The following is a 9,160-nucleotide window of genomic DNA, read 5'->3' as shown; positions in this document are numbered from 1 at the left end:
CTGGGGGGTTATTATTGTTCTAAGATGGTCACCATGGATTGGTAAGCTATTTGATTTTGAATTCGTAGGTCTAAAAAAATGTACACAATACCAATCAAAATTTGGACACCTACTCTTTCAAGGTTTTTTTTTTTTTTTTTTGCTATTTTCTACATCAAAACTATGAAATAACACACATGGAATCATGTAGTAACCAAAAAAGTGTTAAACAAATCAAAATATATTTTAGATTCTTCAAAGTAGCAACCCTTTCCCGAGATGACAGCTTTGCACACTCTTGGCATTCTCTCAACCAGCATCACCTGGAATGCTTTTCCAACCACCTTGAAGGAGTTACCACATATGCTGAGCACTTGTTGGCTGCTTTTCCTTCACTCTGACATCCAACTCATCCCAAACCATCTCAATTGGGTTGAGGTCAGGTGATTGTGTAGGCTAGGTCATCTGATGCAGCACTCATCACTCTCCTTCTTGGTCAAATAGCCCTTACACAGCCTGGAAATCCTGTTGAAAAACAAATGATAGTCCCACTAAGCGCAACCAGATGGGATTGTGTATAATGCAGAATGCTGTAGTAGCCTTGCTGGTTAAGTCTGATTGAATTCTAAATAAATTACAGACAGTGTCACCAGCAAAGCACCATCACACCACCACCTCCATGCTTCACGGTGGGAACCACACATGCGGAGATCATCTGTTCACCAACTAATTCAAAATAAGTTTTGAATTTTGGCCCATTCCTCCTGACAGAGCTGGTGTAACTGAGTCAGGTTTGCAGGCCTCCTTTTCTATAGGATTGAGGTCAGGGCTTTGTGATGGCCACTCCAATACCTTGTCCTTAAGCCATTTTGCCACTTTGGAAGTATGCTTGGGGTCATTGTCCATTTGGAAGACCCATTTACGACCTGACTGATATCTTGAGATGTTGCTTCAATATATCCACATAATTTTCCTCCCTCATGAAGCCATCTATTTTGTGAAGTGCACCAGTCCCTCCTGCAGCAAAGCATCCCACAACATGATGCTGTCACCCCCGTGCTTCACGGTTGGGATGGTGTTCTTCAGCTTGCAAGCCTCCCCCTTTTTCCTCCAAACACAACGATGGTCATAATGGCCAAACAGTTCTATATTTGTTTCATCAGACCAGAGGACATTTCTCCCAAAAGTACGATCTTTGTCCCCATTTGAGGTTGCAAACCGTAGTCTGGAGTTTTTATGGCAGTTTTGGAGCAGTGGCTTGTTCCTGGTTGAGCGGCCTTTCAGGTTATGTCAATATAGGATTCGTTTCACTGTGGATATAGATACTTTTGTACCTGTTTCCTCCAGTATCTTCACAAGGTCCTTTGCTGCTGTTCTGGGATTGATTTGCACTTTTTGCACCAAAGTACGTTCATCTCTAGGAGACAGAACGCGTCTTCTCCCTGAGCGGTATGATGGCTGCATGGTCCCATGGAGTTTATACTTGTGTACTATTGTTTGTACAGATGAACGTGGTACCTTCAGGCATTTGGAAATTGCTCCCAAGGACGAACCAGACTTGTGGAGGCCTATAAGGTCTTGGCTGATTTATTTTGATTTTCCCATGATGTCAAGCAAAGAGGCACTGAGTTTGAAGGTAGGCCTTGAAATACATCCACAGGTAAACCTCCAATTGACTCAAATGATGTCAATTGGCCTATCAGAAGCTTCTAAAGTCATGACATCATTTTTTGGAATTTTCCAAGCTGTTTAAAGGCACAGTCCACTTAGTGTATGTAAATTTCTGACCCACTGGAATTGTGATACAGTGAATTATAAGTGATATAATCTGTCTGTAAACAATTGTTGGAAAAATTATTAGTCATGCACAAAATAGATGTCCTAACCGACTTGCCAAAACTATAGTTAGTTAACAAGAAATTTGTGGAGTGGTTGAAAACAAGTTTTAATGACTCCAACCTAAGTGTATGTAAACTTCCGACTTCAACTGTATATAGCACTTTTCATACAGAATCTCTTACTTAAACAAAAAACAAGGGAGCTGGCAGTTCATTGGAGAGGGTCTTCCACAGCTAGATGATGATGCAGTTCAGTAAAGGTGTAGCTTGATTGGAGGCAGCATCGATGGTACAGCCAGGGAGGGAGACACATCAGTCAGACAGCCCCAAAGCTTTATCAGGCACATCTGTCTCTGCAGTTCACAGCTCCCCTTCCTCCTCTGTAGGTAGACTTGAACATCCACCACCGAATGTGTAGCACCCATCTGGGTGATGCAGCAGTAAGTGCCTGGAGGCCACCACACCTGGGCAGTAATCAGCAACAGACTCCTACTAGACGAGCCCCTCACACCACAATCCAAATCTTTCTATGTAGTACTTGTTTGTTTTGCAGTTAGTTATGTTGATTTTGGATGTGGTTGAGTGGTTGAAAACAAGTTTTAATGACTCCAACCTAAGTGTATGTAAACCTCCGACTTCAACTGTAGGTGTGTCCAAACTTTTGACTGGACCTGTATATATTTGATCAAATACTGACTTTGGCCTTTAGTACCAAATCCAATGAAAACTTATTGAATAACACATTCAGAAATGGAAAAAAGACAGTTAAAAAATAAATCACAAGGAATAATGTTTTGGAGTGTCTGTCCTATATCTAGGAGATAAAAGAAAGCTCAGGAAATATTTGTGCTTTTCTTTTACACATATTTAACCCCTTTTTGGGTGTACTTCCATTCATTTTTTAAAATCCAGTACCGGTTACATGCACATGAGTCCCGTGACACTTGTGGGGGTCGTTGAGCAAAACGGAGAACACCATCATGTTCGTGATAGTCTCATCTTTCCATGTTAGTTTGTAGGCCAAACCACTCAGACGTGCCACAGCCATTATCGTGAGAAGACCGATTGTCGGGATGTCTGACAAACACCAATGGAGCTTGGCCACCTTCCACCGCAGATGCGGACTCGATGGATTGAGACGCAGCCCATGCCAAAAAAAACATATCTAGCTTAAACTGAAAGATTTTGATGGGATTTTAAAAATTGTTACTTATGTTACTCTAGGTGGATTTATTAGACTTACAGTCCCATTCGATGAGAGAGAACCTGGTTTTCACAGGTATTTCTGAGAATAATGATGGAAAATACATTATACAAACAAAACTACATATCCTAGCAGATGAGGTATCAAAAATCACCACATCATGGCCAAATACGGTTATTAGGCCTACAAAGAAAAAGTACCGGTTAAATCCAAGGGTAGACAATTACAAAGTACAAACTTTGGGCTTAATGACCAGTTTCCTAAAGAAAGAAATAACAGGTGGAAAATACTCTACCCGATGCTTAAATATGGTCAATGATGCACACTGGTTGATGCAATGGTTGCTAAAATTCTAATAGTTTGCATAATTTCAGTTTGTGACTAAACAAAAAATCAGCGCAGAGCATCATTATACCATCGAAACCAATGTGAAATATATTTTCAATAACCAAAAATATTATATTTTCAGCTGTTTGAAGCTGGTGCACAAAATCGAAAGTAAAAGATGCAAAAACAAAACTTAAGAACGGGAAGCATAGAAACACAGAACACAGAACAGATCTACTGCTTCTTAGACTTGTTTTCAATGAGAATGACAGATCTGTAACGCACATTTCTATGTGAATTTGGTTGGGTCGCCCAAAATGTTACATATTGCAGCTTTAAAGAAATAGACAATGCTTGGTGCTTATATTGTTGTTGACAAGCTCTATATTAACCGTAAGATATACCGAGATGAAAAAATTACACTTTGGCTTTCTATGTGAATTTGGTCGGGTCACCCAAAAAGTTACATATTGCAGCTTAAAATAAATACAAAAAGCATCCTGAGGGATTGATCGCTGACGATGAACTACTAATGGCAATTAACTAATTCCAAACGGGTAAATCTCCTGGCTTTGACGGTATACCAATTGAGGTGTAAGAGTTTTTTTATATATATTTTTTTTACATAAAACAAAGAACCTTTGTTCACCTGCTTAAATGTTTCATTTGAACAGGGGGAATGATCAACAACCCAAAGAGAGGGACTGAGGAGTTTTTGACAAGATGGAATCTCATTGATATAGATGCCTTCAGTATTTTAACTTTGGTAAGTCATTTATTCAATCGTTTAAAGTCTTATGTCAGAAACTGGTAAGTAAAGTAGTGAATATTGGGTATTTATTTATTTAGAGGGTTCGACAAAGGGATCCAGTTTCACCTTATTTATTCTTATTAGCTATCGAGATGCTGGCCATCTCAATCAGGAACAATTCCAATATATACTAATCAAAAATATAAACACAACATGTAAAGCGTTGGTCCCATGTTTCATGAGCTGAAATAAAAGATCAGAGATGTTCCATACACAAGAAAAACGTATTTCTCTCCTGAATATTTCTCCTTTACCAAGATAATCCATCCACCTGACAGGTATGGCATATCAAGAAGCTGATTAAACAGCATGCTCATTACACAGGTACACCTTGTGCTGGGGACAATAAAAGACCACTCTAAAATGTGCAGTTTTGTCACACAATAACACCTCAAGTTTAAAGGAGTGTGCAATTGGCATGCTGTCATCAGGAATGTCCACCATAGCTGTTGCCAGAGAATCTAATGTTCATTTCTCTACCATAAGCCACCTCCAATGTCATTTTAGAGAATTTGGTAGTACGTCCAAGCAGCCTCACAACTGCAGACCCCGTGTAACGACACCAGCCTAGGATCTCCACATATGGCTTCTTTGTCCTACGGGATTGTCTTGCGTACCAATAAAGTGGAGCAATGGCCCAGTGGACATGCTTGGCATCCACATTCCAAAAGAAAGAAGGATCTTGTAAAGGAGAACTTAGATTTGAAACTAGCCAAGATTGACAAAATACTATTGCTGTGGAAAGGTAAAGCTTTGTCTTTTATATGGCAGAGTAACCTTGAAAAACACCTTCATTGCCTCTCAGTTGTGCTTCAGAAAGTATTCACACCCCTTTACCTTTTCTACATTTTGTTGTGTTACAACCTGAATTTTGTGTCACTGGACTACATACATTACCCTATAATGTCAAAATGGAATAATGTTTTTTAGAAATGTTTACAAATGAATTAAAAGCTCAAATGTTTTTAGTCAGTAAGTATTCAACCCCTTTGATATGACAAGCCTAAATAAGTTCAGGGGTAAAAATGTGCTTAACAAGTCACATAATACATTGCATGGGTTCTCTCGGTGTGCAATAAGTGTGTTTAGAATGACACAGATTTTATAATGACTACCTCATCCCTGTACCCCACACAAACAATTATCTGTAAGGTCCCTCAGTTGAGCAGTGAATTTCAAACACACACTGATTCAACCACAAAGACCAGGGAGGTTTTCCAATGCCTCGCAAAGAAGGGCACCTATTGGTAGATGGGTAAAAATATAAACAAGCAGACATTGAATATCCCTTTGGACATGGTGAAGTTATTAATTAAACTTTGGACGGTGTATCAATACACCCAGTCACTACAAAGACATCTTTCCAAACTCAGTTGCCGGAGAGGAAGGAAACCGCACCATGAGGCCAATCATGGCCAATTTCACCATGAGGCCAATGGTGATTTTAAAACAGTTCAAGTTTAATGGCTGTGGTAGGAGAAAACTGAGGATGGATCAACAACATTTTAGTTACTCCACAATACTAACATAAATGACATAATTAAAATAATGATACCTGTACAGAATAAGTATATTCCAAAACATGCAGCCTGTTTGTAATAAGGCACTAAAGTAAAACTGCAAAAAATGTGGCAAAAAAATGTACTTTATATACTGAATACAAAGTGTTATGTTTCAGGTAAGTCCAACACATCACTGAATACCAGTCTTCATATTTTCAAGTATGGTGATGGGCTGCATCATGTTATGAGTATTCCTGTCATCGGCAAGGACTAAGGCATTTTTTAGGATAAACAGAAACAGAATAGAGGCCAGGCAAAATCGTAGAGGAAAACCTGCTTCAGTCTGCATTCCAACAGACACTGGGAGATAAATTCAGCTTTCAGCAGGACAATAATCTCAAACACAAGGCCAAATACACACTGGAGTTGTTTACCAAGACATTTAATGTTCCTGAGTGGCCTTGTTACAGTTTTGACTTAAATCAGCTTGAAAATCTATGGCAAGACTTGAAAATGGCTGTCTATCTATGATCAACAGCCAACTTGACAGAGCTTGAAGAATGTTTTTAATAATAATGTGCAAATATTGTATAATCCAGGTGTGCAAAACTCTCACAGCTGTAATCGGTGCCAAAGGTGATTCTAACATGTATTGATTTACTTACGTAAATTAGATATTTAATTTTCAATAAATGTGCTAATAAATATTTCAAAAAACCCTTTGCATTAAGTCAAGGGGTATGAATACTTTCTGAAGGCACTGTATACCCATTCTTCAAATAATCAATAAAATATTTATTGCATACTGACAGCAGGAATGTCCCCAGGATAATTCAGAGCCAGATCATATGGTTGAATTCAAATACACTGATACATAAAATAAAAATTGGGAATGTGTTTCTGAAAAAGAGGATCTTATAATAAAACAAATATCATTGATAGTAATGGGAATTTTACACTGTGCACAATTGTATGGGAACATATTTACTATCAGGTACTGGCAGCAATTCAAACAGAATGGAAGAAAAAGTTAAGGGAAAGAAAATAGAAACTGTTTGCAGATCTCATATTAAATCTCACAGATGGTTAACTGGAGATAAAGACATGTACCATTCTCATTTGGGAAAACAACAAATTAGTTGCCTTCCCACACAAATTCAACTCTTACTGGGAAAAGCATGTATAGAACAACAGACTCCACAATCTGAATGTTTCAGTTGAAGATATTGTAAATATTTCTGGCTACTAACAAGATGTTACACATATTGGACATAGAAGAATCCTCTTTCTACTGTTTTTGTCGTGTGGAAGTGCTGGATTTGTTACATATTTTCTGGTATTGCTCCATAGTTAACTTTTGGGCAAAGGTACAAGAGTGGTTACTCCCTGTTTTATACGATTTTGTTATTTTTCCACAAACAGTTATATTGAGTGCAGGGACAGATACAAAACAATATACAATCTATTGATTCTGCTGGGGAAGGTTTTCATTTTTAAAACTCAGAAAATAAATGTTAGTCTTGGACTCTTTCAACCTAACTGTGAAACACTATTATACATTAGATTGCAAAAGAACGTGTGAGGTCTCCAGATTTTACTGATAAGTGGGACCAAATAACACATCAAGGATGGGCCTGATTTCATATACAAAAGAAAGGTGCTCCTGATTGCCAGTCATATGACGATTCTATTTGTTTCATTTTTTTTTTAGTTGTATTTGTGGTTGTTTGTATGTTTGGGATGGCTATTTGGGATGGCTATTTGTAACATCTGTCAAAAAAAAATACAAGGAAATAAAACCCGCCAAAATAATAATTATGTCTCCTTATATTTGTAAACTCAGCAAAAAAAGAAACATTCCTTTTTTCAGGATCCTGTCTTTCAAGATCATTTGTAAAAATCCAAATAACTTCATAGATCTTCATTGTAAAGGGTTTAAACACTGTTTCCCATGCTTGTTCAATGAACTGTTGACGTTGGCCTGGGGGTAGGTTTATGACAGTCATAAATACCTCTTCCCCCCTTTTTCCTCTCTCTACCCTACTGATGTTACATTTGCAAAACCTTTGGGTAACAGAGATTCTCGGAACATCTGAAGGTGGGGGGAAATGAACTATATATTCTGGTAATCCGACCAATTGAACATATGCGGTGGTACTTAATGAATATGATGTCAGTTCGGTTGTCATCTGAGACATTCTCATCAATGATAAAATAACAAACTCTACAGTGGAAAGTCTACACATCAGTGTTATCGGATTCACATGTAATTGTTGTTCAATTTAAATGTTTAAATATTAAATTATTTGTGATGGGATGAAATGTGATTTAACTTCTAAAATGTGAGATTTGGGTTTTCATAAGATAGGGCTCTGCTCAATCAGTGGCCTGCCCCTGTGAAGGGACATGGGCTATAAAACTTTTCAAACACGCCCTCCTCTCCCTTCCTATATAAGCCCTTGACGACGATATAACCTTCTGTTCTGAGGACGACGGTCCGATGTCAGAATGGTTCAGATTATAACTACAGAAGGAAACCAACCTCACATGTTCTTTTGCAATCTAATGTATAATAGTGTGAGCTTTGGTTGCGAATGGTATGAACTTTGAACTCTTATTCACTATAGCAGTGATACCTCCTAGCCGTTGAGTTAGCAACAGCCGCTGCAAACGAGGTTTAGGAAGGAACAGACAGAGTATCCTGTCTACCACACAACGACGACGTTACTACAATGCATTCAATTTACCAGCAGAGACATTCTTCAAGGGACAAAGGACTCGGTTGGATAACACTGCCTTCCATCTACCACCAACCTACCGAAGAGCAGCTCAGAGTAAATATTTATTGCATTTTCCTTTTCCAAATGGGCGGTAATTTAGATACTTTATTTACGATAGCGCAGCTTCGCCCTTTGTTCCTCAGTCTTCCCGCTCTTTCACTTTCACCCAGCCCCTTTTCTTTTGTGTAACAAGCTGTCATATCTGTTCCGCCTGCTAGGGACGTTTTCCTTTATGACGTAATTTGTAATCAAGTTATGATTTAATTATGTGTATGTGTAATTCTGTATTTAGTAAATAAATAATTAAACCCAATTTTGTATTGCTGATTCAACTTGTTAGCCAGGGTTCGTGCAGATAACTAAGAATTTACAACTTTCAGCTGAGACTGAATTAAGATGACGATTAATATTGACTGCTATTGATGTAAAATATTACTAGGTCTTTAAGAGTTTATTCGGAAGATAACAGCTCTATAAATATTATTTTGTGGTGTCCGACTCTCTAGTTAATTACATTTACATGATAAGCTCAATCAGGTAATATTAATTACGGAGAAATTATTTTATAGAATAGCATGTCATATCACTTAATCCGGCAAAGCCAAAGACACAACAGAACCATAAACAATTAATGAACATGCACCTGTGGAACGGTCGTTAAGACACTAACAGCTTACAGACGGTAGGCAATTAAGGTCAAAGTTATGAAAACTTAGGAC

The 9,160-nt window shown here is 38.1% G+C and overlaps 1 protein-coding gene across 2 annotated transcripts in view; it reads right to left on the bottom strand.

Moving 5' to 3' along the window:
• LOC135506874 (transcriptional repressor RHIT-like) overlaps positions 1-9,160 on the bottom strand; it is a 28,457-nt gene that overhangs the window by 7,214 nt on the left and 12,083 nt on the right. The gene's annotated exons all lie outside the window — the stretch shown is intronic.

This window comes from Oncorhynchus masou, chromosome 20, assembly GCF_036934945.1.
Source record: "Oncorhynchus masou masou isolate Uvic2021 chromosome 20, UVic_Omas_1.1, whole genome shotgun sequence".
Taxonomy (NCBI): domain Eukaryota; kingdom Metazoa; phylum Chordata; class Actinopteri; order Salmoniformes; family Salmonidae; genus Oncorhynchus; species Oncorhynchus masou.
The sequence above is the reverse complement of the archived record's forward strand: the minus strand, read 5'-3'. Positions and strand labels throughout refer to the sequence as shown.